This window comes from Amborella trichopoda, chromosome 3, assembly GCF_054954075.1.
Source record: "Amborella trichopoda isolate Santa Cruz 75 chromosome 3, AtrichopodaSantaCruz75HAP2 v2.0, whole genome shotgun sequence".
Lineage (NCBI taxonomy): Eukaryota > Viridiplantae > Streptophyta > Magnoliopsida > Amborellales > Amborellaceae > Amborella > Amborella trichopoda.
In genome coordinates, this window is record NC_142338.1 from 11507746 (window position 1) to 11521969 (window position 14224).

At 38.4% G+C, this 14224-nt stretch overlaps 1 non-coding gene across 1 annotated transcript; it reads right to left on the minus strand.

Moving 5' to 3' along the window:
* Positions 1 to 9268: 9268 nt before the first annotated feature.
* Positions 9269 to 10336, minus strand: LOC18428869 (F-box/kelch-repeat protein At2g44130). Its single transcript, XR_016052570.1, has 2 exons — positions 9515 to 10336; positions 9269 to 9383 (listed from the first exon to the last, which is right to left on the minus strand). It is a non-coding gene; the product is annotated as an F-box/kelch-repeat protein At2g44130 (transcript).
* Between the last annotated feature and the right edge of the window lie 3888 nt (positions 10337 to 14224).

Here is a 14224-nt window from a genome sequence, read left to right on the forward strand (position 1 = left end):
GGAAATTTCCATGGAATTTCGAATTTTTAAAAAATGCAATCCCAATATTTTCAAAGATGGATTTCGGTGGGTAGGTTTCCGGATGACACGGAGGGTTTTTCAAGTGAGTTTTGTAACACCCAATTGTTGGCTGATAACAACGGTCATAAGTGGTCATCAAAGCAATTTGAAAAGTCAAAGTTGCCTGTTATTATGTCCAACGGAATTGATGGTCCACCGGTTACAAATTTCCATGATCGAGCAGGACCTCTATCTTTTGCAACAAATGTTATTGAAAAAGTACCCGTGGCGGCTAAGCCCAGTCCCGAAGTTTCCTTAGGTGAAGCAAATCTGTGGGATCAGAAAAGGAAGGGTGGGAAAGATCTTCGAATACAGGTGGCACCTGTTCTTGTACGGACTGAGCGTTTTGAGGTAGGGAAGGCGTTTTCAGGCCCTACGTATTGCCATTCTTTTGGCAGTCAGTTTTCTCCGGTGCTATTTTTGGTTTTCCTTCTTGCTTTTCATAAACCTTTTGGCCAGACGCGGTGCTTAATCCTTGTGTGCCACCTCTTCAGTCACAAGATGCATCCTTTACTTTTTCGGCTAGCATCAGCAAAGAGGAGTAGGTCCCGTTTCGACCCTCTTCTTATAGATCAGGTGGCCATTGTTGTTGTGGAACCAGAAGAGGCCCTCACCCTCTCGAAGGATATAGCTGCAGTGTTATCGGCGGCGGAGAGTGAATCTTCAAACACGGTTATGAGGTTGGAAGAGCTGCAACGGGTTACCGTTCCTGAAAACAAGCCTTTGGAGACTGCAATTCCCTCTAACACTGAAGTCCAACCACCCCTTCCAGTTACGGTGGATGATACACCACAGGTGGAACAGATGATGAAAGTTATGGGGATAGAAGATGTTCGCATTGCTTTGTTGATGCATGAAATTAGGAGGCGGAGGAAAACTAAGGTTTCAATAACATGCAAAGATGTGTGTCTTGTGGTGGTGGCTGTCAGTGGTGGTAAGGCTAAGGATCTTATTACGTTGGCCAGTGATAATCTTCCTGTGCCAAACGATGTTTATGGTAAGACTGAGCAAACCACCATGATGGCTAAAGCTTTGAATACTGGAAAAAAGAAGGGTTTTCAGCGTGGTGTGCACTCTTCTGTGAGGTTAGAGGCACGCGGGTTACCTAAAGGTGGCTTCTGAGCTACTGCTCTTGCGTTTCGTGACCCTGTGGTGGTGAACGTGAATTCAGAATCTTCGTCGTCCTCATCTGATGAAGAGCCTATTGACGATGCAATGTTTGACGATGCATCTTTCGGTGGTGGTCCATCTGGACCAGGTTCTTCTTCCTCGACCTTTTCCTTGTAATAAATATTTGTCTTGGAATGTGAGGGGCTTGGGTGACCCCAGGACAAAAAGGGATGTTTTGTTTTATGTTTCTAAGTTTAAACCTGTTATTGTGGCCTTACAAGAGACCAAACTTCCTAGCCCTACTTTGCTGAGTAAGGGAAGTTTGGGGTCGGGGGGCAGTTTGTTTTGCTGGAATAGATGCTCTAGGTAGTTCTGGGGGGATTTGGGTCCTTTAGGATCCAACTATTTTGTCTATTTTTGAAACTGTGATAAGGGACAATTTCATTTTTTGGGGTTTCAAGGGTCCTAATTTGGGGTTCTCATGGAGATTTATGAATGTTTATGGACCTACTGCTTTTTCTTTAAAGGAGGGTTTTATTTGTGATATGCTTGTTGTTATTCACTTTGTAACTTATCTTATTGTAATTGGGGGGAATTTCAATCTCATTAAGTGGCCAGGTGAATGTTTGTCAGGCCATCCAATAGACTCATCTATGAGGAAGTTCAATAGGTTCATTAAAAGTATTGCCCTTTTGGACCTACCTATTATTGGCTCCAAGTTCACTTGGTCCAATAATAGTGTCCACAACCTTGCTATGTCAAAATTGGATAGATTTCTTGTGGCTGCAGAATGGTTAAAGGCTTTCTCACTTATTTCGATTAAATACCTAGTGAGACTCTCCTCTGACCACAACCCCATCCTGCTTGGTACGGGACGTCTCAGTGGGGGTCATAGACTTTTCAGATTGGAAGTGGGTTGGTTGGAGGACAAACATGCGGTTGATATTATTACAAGGAATTGGCTGAATACGGTGGTGTTAAGCCAGATGGACTTCCATATTCATAAAAAATTATTGAGTGTTAAACACAAGTTGCTAGAATGGAAGAATGAGCATAAATTTGATGTTAGAGGGTGTTGGCTGAAGTTGAAGCTTTAGACGTCCAGAATCAAAATAATGAAGTCCTTACTAAGGCTTTGGTTATTGAGCGTTGTCTGAAACTACAGGAGTTGGAGGATTTGCGAAGATTTGAAGAAGTCCATTGGAAACAGAGATCGAGAAATAAATGGCTTAAGGAAGGAGACCTTAACATTAAGTTTTTTCATACTATTGCGAGCTCTCGGAGACGGCAAAATAATATCTCAAGCTTAAGTATCATTGGCATAGATCTCGATAATGAAGAGGAGATGGGTTTGGGGGTGGTTAATCATTTTAAAAATGCCTTTTCTAGGGAGGCATTTTTAAAACCCAGATTTACAAATGTCCCCTTTATGGTACTGAGCAGTGAACAAGCTTTGCTACTAAAGAGAAGTATATCCTTAGACGAATTAAAAAAGGCGGTCTTTGCATTGGGTGGTGATAAGGCGCCTGGTCCTGACGGGTTCCCAATGGTGTTCTTCCATAAGTTTTGGCACATTATGAAGGATGATCTGCTAGCTTTGGTCAAATAATTTTTTATCACAGGGTCTATCTTTAAAGGCATTAATTCCACCTTCGTGGCTTTAATTCCTAAAAAGTCTATGATTTATGAGCTATCTGATATTAGACCTATTAGTTTGTTTACTAGTGTCTATAAGATCATAGCCAAAGTTTTAGCGGAGTGCCTTAAAGAGGTTTTACCTCTCATCATCTTCGCTTCACAGTCGGCTTTTATTAAGGATCGTCAGATTACAGATAGTGTACTGGTAGCACATGAATGTATTCATTCTCTAGTTATGAGTAAGATGGAAAGGGTGATGTTGAAACTAGACATGGAGAAGGCATATGATCGAGTGGAGTGGGTGGTGCTGTTAGAAAGATTGAAAATGATGAGGTTTGGTACGAGGTGGAGAAACTGGATTTATAGTTTCCTTTCATCAACATATTTCTCAGTGTTGTTCAAAGGGACTCCTATTGGTTTCTTTAAGACCTCCAGAGGACTACAATAAGGTGATCCACTCTCTCCTTTTCTATGTACCATTTATGCATAATATTTTAGTTTAATGCTGAGTAGGGTTGAGAGAAGTGGATACTTTGTAGATCTCAAAATAGCTAATTCTGATATTAGTATATCTCATCTTCAATATGTTGATGATACACTCGTTTTTTGTGATGCGAAGGCAGTTCAGTTGGGAAATATTGCGAGGTTCTTAGAAATTTGTGAAGTGATTATGGGCATTAAGGTCAATTTTCATAAATCCTCCCTTATAGGCATCAATTGTGGGGTGAATTTGGTGGAAAATTTGGCTAGTGTTGTAGGTTGCCGTATGGGATCCTTTCCTACTTTCTATTTGGGGCTACCTATTTTTGATTCAAAATTTCCTATTGCGGTATGGGATAGAGTCATTGAGCGGGTGCAAACCAAGCTTGACTTATGGAAACCAAAATACTTATTTTTGGGAGGAAGGGTCACTTTGTTAAGATCCTACTCGGTTAATCTTCATGTGTATCAGATGTCCCTTATCCAAATTCCGTCTTCGGTGGGGAAGTGGATAGAAAAAATGATAAGAGATTTTTTATGGGGATCGTTTGAAGAGCATAAGAAATTCCATTTGGTTACATGAGATAAGGTAGGTACCCCTAATGTGAGGGTGGTCTCGGCATTCGAAATGTTAGGAAATTCAATGAGGCGCTTTTATGTAAATGGTGGTGGCGTAGTGTTAACTTAAAAGATCACCTTTGATATCATGTGCTGCTTGCTAAGTATCGCATAGATAGGTAAAACTTGTGGCTTCAACGTGGCAGATGTAAAGACATCTCCTTTATATGGAGGGCCTTATCCAATTGTAAGCCTATGATCTCAAGCTACTTCAGATAGAATGTTGGTAGTGGTAGATAAGTCATGTTTTGGTATCATAAGTGGTTGGGAGACTCCCCCTTTAAAGTGACCTTCCCAGATCTGTTTCGTGTGGCTGTTGATTCAGACTTACTTATCGTTGAAGCCGTGGAAAAGAGAGGACAAGCTTTGACTTGGAACATCAATCTTAGCTACAGTCGGGTTAACAATGTGATTCTTTCACAATGGTGTTCTTTAATAGAGTGTTTAGACAAGGTTTATATTGCACAGGAGGCAGAGGATGAGTTAGTATGGGAGATGGAGAGTAATGGTTTATTCTCAGTTAAATCATGTTATAGCCTATTTTTCCATGACCGCTTTAGATGGTTTTGCCCTGAAATTATCCAAATCTGGAAATGGCCAATCCCCCATAAGGTTCAAGTTTTTCTTTCTGCACAAGATAAAATTTTCACCATAGATAATCTCATGAAAAGGGGGAAAATCTTGCCAAATATTTGCTTATTTTGTAAACAAGATGGTGAATCTGTGTCGCATGTCTTGATACGTTGTCCCTTCACCTATGCTATTTGGTTTTGGTTACTCAGTATGGTTGGAATATCTTTGCCACTACCACAGAATGTAGCAGGGATTATTTCTCAATTATTACTTCCTTTTTTGCCTAAAATTGGAAGGATTATTTGGAAGATTGCTAGGGGCTTAGTTATGTGGGAAGTGTGGAAAGAAAGGAACAGAAGAACCTTTGAGGGTGTGGTGCTGCCTGTTGGTAAGGTCATCCACTTGGTAAGTCTATCTATTTGGTCTTCTCTTTTTGTGACTAAGGAGGGTTGGGGGATTTCGAAAGTTGATGTAATGGTTAATTTGTCTAACTCGTTCTCTCTAGTTGTGAGGAGATGTCGGTCTAAGATTATTTGGCATGCCCCCCAATGGGTTGCCTAAAAATCAATTTTTATGGGCATTCTATGGGTAACACGGGACCTATAGGGATTGGGGGTATTATAAGTTATTGTTTTGGGAATACAGTATTATCCTATGCAGACCCAATTGGTTTGGCAACAACGAACTTTTTGGAAATAACTGCCTTACTTAGAGGGTGTGTGATTGAGGGAGACTCTTGAATGTCATCAGGTGGTGTAGGAAAGAGCAATCGGTTCTGTGGGAACTACGGCCCTTGTGGTTGCAAATCTTGGATGTCTCTATCAATTTAACGATCTCCTTCTCCTATGTTTATCGTGAAGTTAATTGTGTTGCAGATGCTCTAGCTAAAAGGGGCATTTCTCTTGGTTCTCTTTCTATTTCTGATTCTGTAATTTCCTTTTAACCATTTAATAAAGTTCTGGATTTTGATAAATAAAAAAAAAGGGGAGAGAAAAAAGGTGAGGGCACATGGGTGTGTCCTTACAGCACACCATCCACTGCTATACTTCTCAAAGATCATCCGTTGGACTCAGTGGATTGTAACCTCCCCTTCGATTTCACATTCTCTCTCTATTTTTGTTGGATTTCTCAGTGTTCTTTTATGTACCGTGATATCTTTCTTGGTGGTCATCACCACACTTTAAATACTGTAATATATCTAAAGTTCATTACGGTATTTTAAGTACAGTGACGCCTCCAAACATTACGGCACTTGCTATACGATGAAGGTGAAAGCTATTTTGGTCTAAAAATTATGAAAAGTGAAAAAAAAAAAAAAATGGTGCGGATGATGTTTAGGAAAGTATGGTTTTTTTTAAAAAAAACAATTAGCCCAAAATTAAGATATATTTCTGATAATTTCCAATAAAATTTCCAAGGTGGTTTTACCGATTTATTGCACCAATCAATCACATTTTGTGAATCACCCTCCACCACAATTGCAAACCCCTCAAATTTCCTTTGATACACGTCAATCCTTGTAAAATACTTCGAAATCCCACATGACCCTGTATAAGAAAGAATAACATCTCCCGGATTATCGAAAGAGCTTCCATCGAAATTTACTTTTAAGCATCCCTCATATGGTGGCCGCCATTTATGTTTCTGTCTTAGCTTCCATGTTTTGTTTGTTACCACATTATTCAAATTCATCCGTACATCCACCTTTGAGATTCATCTTCAATTGTCTGAGATTGAGAACTAATTCTACACTCCATATAAAATACTCTCCTTGATTTCTGAAGATCATCGATTTCTCCCTTCAAAAGTTCTGATGTTTCTTACCCTTCAAACTTCCCATAAAAGGGCTGCCTGGAATATCATCTATAATATGCATCCACATTTTAGTAAACCTGATATGTCCATTTGAAACTATAACTCTCCATGACTCCCCGGTATCACCATATGAATACCCAATTTACTAAAGGAAAAAGTTTATATAAGGATGCTACCTTATAATGTAGAACTACGGATGCCCCTCAAAAATCCATCGGAAAAGGTAGTTTTAATGTTAAAAAAAAAATTTGATTGATCATCTCAACATCATGATGTATGAATATGAAAAATAAAAAGAATTTAAGTCTCAGAAATAGTACATTTTACAGTATATTTTCTACACCGTCCATTTTCAAGATTTTTATATGTTTATAGATCTACTTAATTTTAACCATTTTTGAAATTTAAAATTTTATAATTTGATATAAAAATAGATTTTGAGATAATCCGAAAAATGTTTTACATCAAAATTATAGATCATAATAAAATTTGAAGGTGCACCTTACCTATACACCTATGGATGTATCTGTATGCCAACTGCACCCTTTACTAAAAGCCCATTCCCAAATATCTTGCATAAATAGGTAGTACAAAAACATATACTCACTAAAAAATCCCATCAATCTCAATCTCAATCTCCCATACTACCACATTGTGAAACTAACTTTGGCCGTTTGGATGTACCCATAATTAGAAATTTTTTGGATTGTAATCCAAAAATATTGTGAAACTAACTTTGACCATTTGGACAACAACATATTTTTGTCATATTTTATATTGAAAGAAAAAAAACGTCTCATTTCAAGACAAAAATTACCATAAAAAAAAATAAAAAAAACAATTTAGACTTAAATTTTTTTTGGGTTGAGTCGTGTTTCTCGCGCCTCTCTCTCTCTCACCCTTACGCTCTTCCCTCTCCTCCCTGCTTTTCCCTCACCTCTTTCTACTCTCTCTCATTCGCGAGAAGAAAACTTAAAACTCTCTCTCTCTCTTTCAAAAGCTCTGCAAACATAGGTCCGCAGCCGCTGAGAGAAAGCCCATCATTTTTCAATCTCTCTCTGCTACGAAGGAGCTGAGAGAGAGCCCACCATTCTCTCTCTTTATAGAAACCCCAGGAGCCCCCAACCCTCTCTCTCTAGAAATCCCAGTTCGGTAACCGCTTCCTCAACCATGTGCTCCTCTCCTTTCTCTTTCTCTGAACCAATTGTTCCCCACCCTCAATTGCCCAACAAAGGTGTCATAAGGTCGTGTTCTCTGAGATCGATGGTGGATTTTGTGGACGCAGACGAGATACACAGCATTGAAGAGGAAGAGAGAGATCCATTCCGAGATGATTTTATCAATACTTTTGTGTTGAGATTGAGGGTGGGTAACTAGGACTTGCTCATTTCAATGGATGCTACTGAAGATTCGATCTGTTACAAAGTTGTGAGCGACAAAGATGAAGGAGAGAGGGAGGATTAGGGCTAGGGTTATGCGAGTGAAGATCTTTCGTCATGATAGAACGATCTTGAATGCTTCATTGTAGATGCCGAGGCATCCCAAGAACTGCATCTCCTCTGGTTCTCTATCCATCCTCGCCTCAGCTCTCTCTCTCTCTCTCTAACTTTCCCTCTTCTCTCTCTAGCCTGAGTTCCCTGAACTCCCTTGTGTTCTCTCTCTCTAGAAATATCTCTGCTTCATTCTCGCTCTTCTTTTTGATCTTTCTGAGCAGAGGAGTGTCGGCCTTAGAAGGAGATTTCGATGCATTTGCTTGGAAAGATGAGTTTGGGTGTGAGAGGCGCCGGGAGAAAAGGGACAAGGGGCTAGCACAGTGTAATTCACTGGCCCTAAGATTTTTTTTCGACAAATCAATGAAATTATATATCCAAACAGTTTATCAATATAATAAAATAAAACGAGAACATTTTCCAATTAAGATGAAAACAACTTGTATTTTTTTCGCCATGAATATTTTTTTATTTGACATCCAAACTGGGAGGTCTCTCGTGATGTAAGCGCCATTCAACCCTTTTAAAAGGGCCTTTTAAAAGGGATTCAAACTCATCCCCCACTCTATTCGGCAGCCTTCCATAAATAAAATGCAAATGGTAGGATTGAAAAGCAAAGAAAAGCAAATGCCAGGATTCACCAAAGAGCAACTAACGGCTACTTTAGCTGCTAGATCCACTCTTTTTTTTAAATACTTTCGGAAAGGCCAATTTCAGAGTGGCCACAAACATATGTGCTCACCATTTCCGACCAGCTATCTCCTTCACATGCAAAATACCTTTCCACAAATGTGATGACAGAGATTTTCTGCATGAGGAAAAGGACATAATTGACTCTCTAGAAACCCCGTATTTCTCATTCACCACTGAATACTAAAGCTGATCTTCACAACGAAGAATTCATTAATATCGAGATATTTATCATGTCTTACGGGATCATATACTCTTAGACTATTTACTAGAGGTTTGAACGTATTGGCATCACTAAATGGTAGCTCCCACTGCATCACCAGGGTATCCATCCAACTTTGCTTTATTTACCAGGGCCAGCCAGGCTCACTCCTCTTTTTTATTTTTCTTCATTTATTTTTGGCCTGGTCCCGCTTAACGTTCCGATTGGGTTGGGCTTGGACCGGCCCTATAGGATAAGGGCTGGGTCGGGGCCTAGGATAGCCGAGGCCCAGGCTCGGCCCTTTGCCACCTTTAATACAAAACTTACCCTCTATATAAAGTTCACATATTCAATAAACCATAATAAAGTCAATGTTCAAAAAATAAAAATAAAAATAAAAAATTGAGATCTCAAATAACTGAAATCCTCCCTTATTTGTACTAGGAAACCTCTTCACAGGAAAGAACAGAAGAGGAAATATACAATGATAACATCGACATTCTGATGTTACATATTTCTCACATATTACAAACACAATGAAACAGGCCAAAAAATAAAGCAAAACAAGACAACATCTCATCATATCAAACCCAATTTCTCTTCCCCAATTAAACCTCCACAAAACAACCCGCCTGAACAAAGCCCCCAAACTCCTCAGCCACGACCACCTTCTCCCACCTCCGTTCCCTTCCTCTCTCCTCCTCCTCCTACTCCTCCTCCTCCTCCTGCCTTTCCCCTAAATAGCAATCCAAACGCCCACCCTGATAAGCTGAGCCAACAACCAAAACCCCATCGCCCCATCTCACACCGCAAATTCCGGCTCTCAACCCATCAATGCCCGCCTCCCCCCACCACCCCAATCTCCCCTCAGCCAACATGAGGCTTCCTTTCTGGCACTTCCCTTCACGCCACACGCTCTCCACTGGTCGCCATCTTCCTGATATCGGATTGAATGCCTGACCACCGCCGTCGAACTGGCCTTGTGCCTCTGTCGGGTAACGACCCAAAACTCGTCCCCAACTGCCAACCCCTCGCACTCATCCCTTGTCGCCTCCATCTCAGGCAACCCCTCCCACTCGTCTCTATCCACGTTGTTAACTTCCCCTGTCGCAACTGCATTCTTATTCCTGTCGTGTCCTCCGGCCACATAAACCCGCCTATCGATCGCCGCAGCTGCGAAAAGCGATCTTAGCCCTCTCATTGGCTGCCCCTCGCGCCATGCTCCCCTCGAGAAATTGTACAGGAAAACTCGGCATGTAGGCTCCCAGGTGGTTGGCTCCCAGCCCCCAATGACAATCAACTCTGTTCCCATGGAAACACACTAGCAAAACAGGGGCAGGCCATCAGGGTAAGCAGGGATTGGCGGCACCCGCGTCCATTGCCGAGTCCGGGGCTCGAAGAGAGTGAGGCCATAGGCCAGGGGCCGCTGCACCTCTTGCTTGGCGCCTCGAAGGCTTGGGGATGTTAGGGACCGGACCAGGCATGCATACTTTTGAGTTTTACCTGTTGCTTTCCTGCATTTGTAGGAGTCAGGGCTCGCTATGAGCTCTTGCCAGCTCTTGCGCACCAACCTCATGGCCGCATGCGATGTCTGCTCTGCTCTCACTAAGCACTCCCACCCGATTTCATCGGGCAGACCCGGAATAACCTCAAAATCCATGTGATTCAATTGATAGAGTAAAATAACTAATAAGCTTTGTGCAGCCAACTCTAAATAGTTGGGATGAGACTCTGATAATGATGTTGGTCTAATTAGGTCGTTAGCCCAATTGAACCGCTTCGAACTTCATATCCAATAGATATTAACCGTTTGGGTTCGATTTTTCCTAAACTGCTCTTGGCTTGACCAATTTTGATAAGCTACAGGCTAAAGTTTTTGGAACAGGCTAAAGGAGTTTGAAGTAAAGAAGTAGATGAACATCAAAGCTGAATGTGAACTCGTCTTGAATAATGCTATCTGAGATTTTTGAACATTTAATATAACTTGGCTACATGGGATCTTTAGGCAATTATCACTGAAGCAAGTTGCAAATTTGTACACGTAGCCAGCCTCGTTTATGTGTTTTCCAGTGTTTGAACAGAGTCTAGCGTAGGAGCATACTGTACATATGCTCCCGCTGTTAAAAGACCAGCTTATAAGTATTTTTCCATCCAAAATCCGATTAAAAAGTACGAAATGAGTATTTCAGAAAAAGGTGGAGTTTATGTAAGGGTGGGGTTTGTATAGAACCAGGTCTCTAAACAATAAAATTAGAACCTACTTTTAAATAATGTAGAGAAATGTGGTTTCAATATTGAAAACCATTGTGATAGCTTTAAAATATATTTTCATCTTTATTTATAAAGTTTAAAGCTTCAAAAATAGTGTAGATGGATAAATCTATGAAAACTTGAAAATCTTAAAAATTGATGGTAAAAAAATGCTTTACAAAATACACCATTTCCAAAACTTGAAATCCACTTTTTTCTTATGTCCATGCATCTTGATGTCGAGATGATCAATTTAAAAATATTTAGGCATCAAATTGCCTCTTCTAATAAATTTTTTGAGATAAACTCTAATTTAATTGTTTAGAGCCTCGGCTCTATATAAACTTTTCCATGTAAATCGTTGATATTAAACTCAAACTAACAAAAGAAACGAAGGAAGGTGTACCTTCTACCCCTGTCGGGACAAGAAGCCCGACTGATGGCCTACAAATCCCCTTATCATATTCATCATCATCATTGGAGCATTTTTCAAAGTAATTAGGGTTAGCAGTATTTTCACCCCGAAATTGAAAGCTCAAAAAATGATATAGAATGAGCAGATCCATAATTATTGTAAAAACTGGGAAATGAATAATGTAGACATGTTAAAAACACACTATTTTTAGAACTTGAAGTTCTATTGTTTTTTTTTTTTTTCTATTTTATACATAGTTCTATTTATTTTTTTCTTTTTTATACATACGCTTGAGGTCGAGATGATCAATTAGAGATTTTTGAACATCAATAGAACCTTTTCATGGTAGATTTTTAAGGTACACCTCACAATTTCATTGGATAATACCGACACTTTGTGTATGCTCTTCCTTGAAAAAAAAAAAAAAAAACACAACATTTTCACTACTTAAGCACTTAAATGTAACTGCATGTGAATATTGTGTTTTGTTCTTCTCAGGCTTATTGCTACAATTAGTTCACATCTCCCAAATTTGAATCCGAAAAATGCTCCTAAATTTGGATTTTTCCATAAGCCTGGAGACATGGGCCGGGCGAGGGCCCGTCGCTGGCTGCCATCCTTATCGGGTCACGACCCCACAACTGAAAAATTGAAACCGAGTCATGTGAAGAGAAATATGGCACATGGATTATGGATATTTTTTGAAGGAAGATGTATTGTGGATATGTCTGGGCCTACCAGGATTGATTTGATTTAAATGGTGGTCCTATGAAATGAGGGAGGAGTTATGGGAAGGGTGGGTTTTTTAGTGTGCTTGGGGACTTATGCGATTTAAATGGTTGATGCATTCATGAATCTATAATAAAAAAAAAGAAAAAAGAACTGTGAAGTTAAAAATTGGTCTACCTTGTACTCATTTTTTTGGACATTTACTTCGATTTTTTTAAAGGTTATCAAATCTAATCTAAAACCTGGTTTTATAGCTCCCAGGACATCATGTGATGATAGTAGATTTAAGGTAAGGGACTCGGTTTCTATGCGGCCCAGCCATGTAGAAATGCGGCCTCTTAATAAATCTATTTTGAAGATGGATTTTAAGACTTCATTTTAAAGGATATGTAATCTCTGACATGGAGATAATTACTATGAAAAACTAAAAAAAATTTAAAAATTAGAATTAATAATTCTAGTAAGAAAATATTTGAACTGTCAATTTTTATTGTTTTTAGATGGAACAACTACTTGCATCGATCTTAAAGATGGATCGCATTAGTAGAAATGCGGTCCATCCTGCATGAAACAATTTTTTTTAAAGTAAACTCGTTGTGTTTCAAGTCCTAGAACCCTTAAAAAACATGGGTGGTCGCATGATTTGATCGATCTAACAAAAGGATCGTTTTTAATGAGTCTGCTTACTCATATGTATACATGGGATCCTATAAGATTCGTCCTAAAGACGGATTTTTTTATCTAATTTTTTAGGGATTCATCATCTAGGCCAAGTTGATCATCAATATGATAAAAAAAAACCTAAATTTTAAACTTTAAAATGTATTTGATTGAGATTTTTTGTACACCGTCCATATGGAAATTGTATTTTACACCGTGTAATGCTAGTTTAAAAATATCTGCAAGTTTGAAAAATGGACTACGGATGCCCCAATTGTGTCGAGCAAAACGAAGAATTTTTTTGTATACAACTCGTGGGAGAATACAATTACTGCGTTCAGATTGAATATGGCTGTTTTGATTACATTATATATATATATATATATATATATATATATATATATATACTACAAAAGGTCTATAGACGATATATATATACTACAAAAGGTCTATAGACGAAAATGAATAGTGATTTCGTCTATTTTTATCATCGTCCAAAGTTCATCACACGATCACGATTGTCCAGTAGTGTATCATTTTTAATTTTTTTTCTACAAATCGGAATGATCTAAAATTTGGAGCGTGTGTTTATAAAAAATCGGCGAATCTACTTCATAAAAAATAGGCGAATCTACGAAAAATATCAAAACAATATTCTATATAAAATAAATTGATCAAAATACCCCCGAAAAGTTTTATGGGTATTTTGGTCAATTATTTTACTTGAAATATTTTTTTTATATTTTTATTAAGTACGCCTCACTAAGATGTACACACAATCTAAATTTCAGATCATTTTGATTATTAAAAAACAATGAAAAATGAAATACTACCGGACAATCGTGACCATGGGAAGAACTTTGGAAGGTGATGAGGGTAGGTAAAATCATGGTTCATTTTCGCCTATAGACGTTGGGAAGACGTTTATATATATATATATATATATATATATATATATATATATATATATATATATAAATGGAAAAAATTTATATAAGGATGCCACCTTATAATGTAGAACTATGGATGCCCCTCAAAAGTCCATCGGAAAAGGCTGTTTTAATGTTGAAAAACCATTTGATTGATCATCTCGAAATCGAGATGCATGACTATGAAAAATAAAAATATTTTAAATCTAAAAAATAGCGCATTTTTCAACATATTATCTACACTGTCTATTTTCAAGATTTTCAAATGTTTATAGATCTACTTCATTTTAACTATTTTTTAAATTTAAAATTTTATAATTAGATATAAAAATATATTTTGAGATAATCCTAAGAAAATTTTATATCAAAATTATATACCATGATAAAATTTGAAGATGCACCTTACCTCTACACCTACAGATGCATCTGTATGCAAACTGCACATTATATATATATATAAAACTAGCTCACAGGAAAAAATTACCCCAATGGCCCAAATTGAATATAGACCGATCCAATGATCACAGATGGCCGATAGTGTTTAAATTTTATTTTATTTCTTACA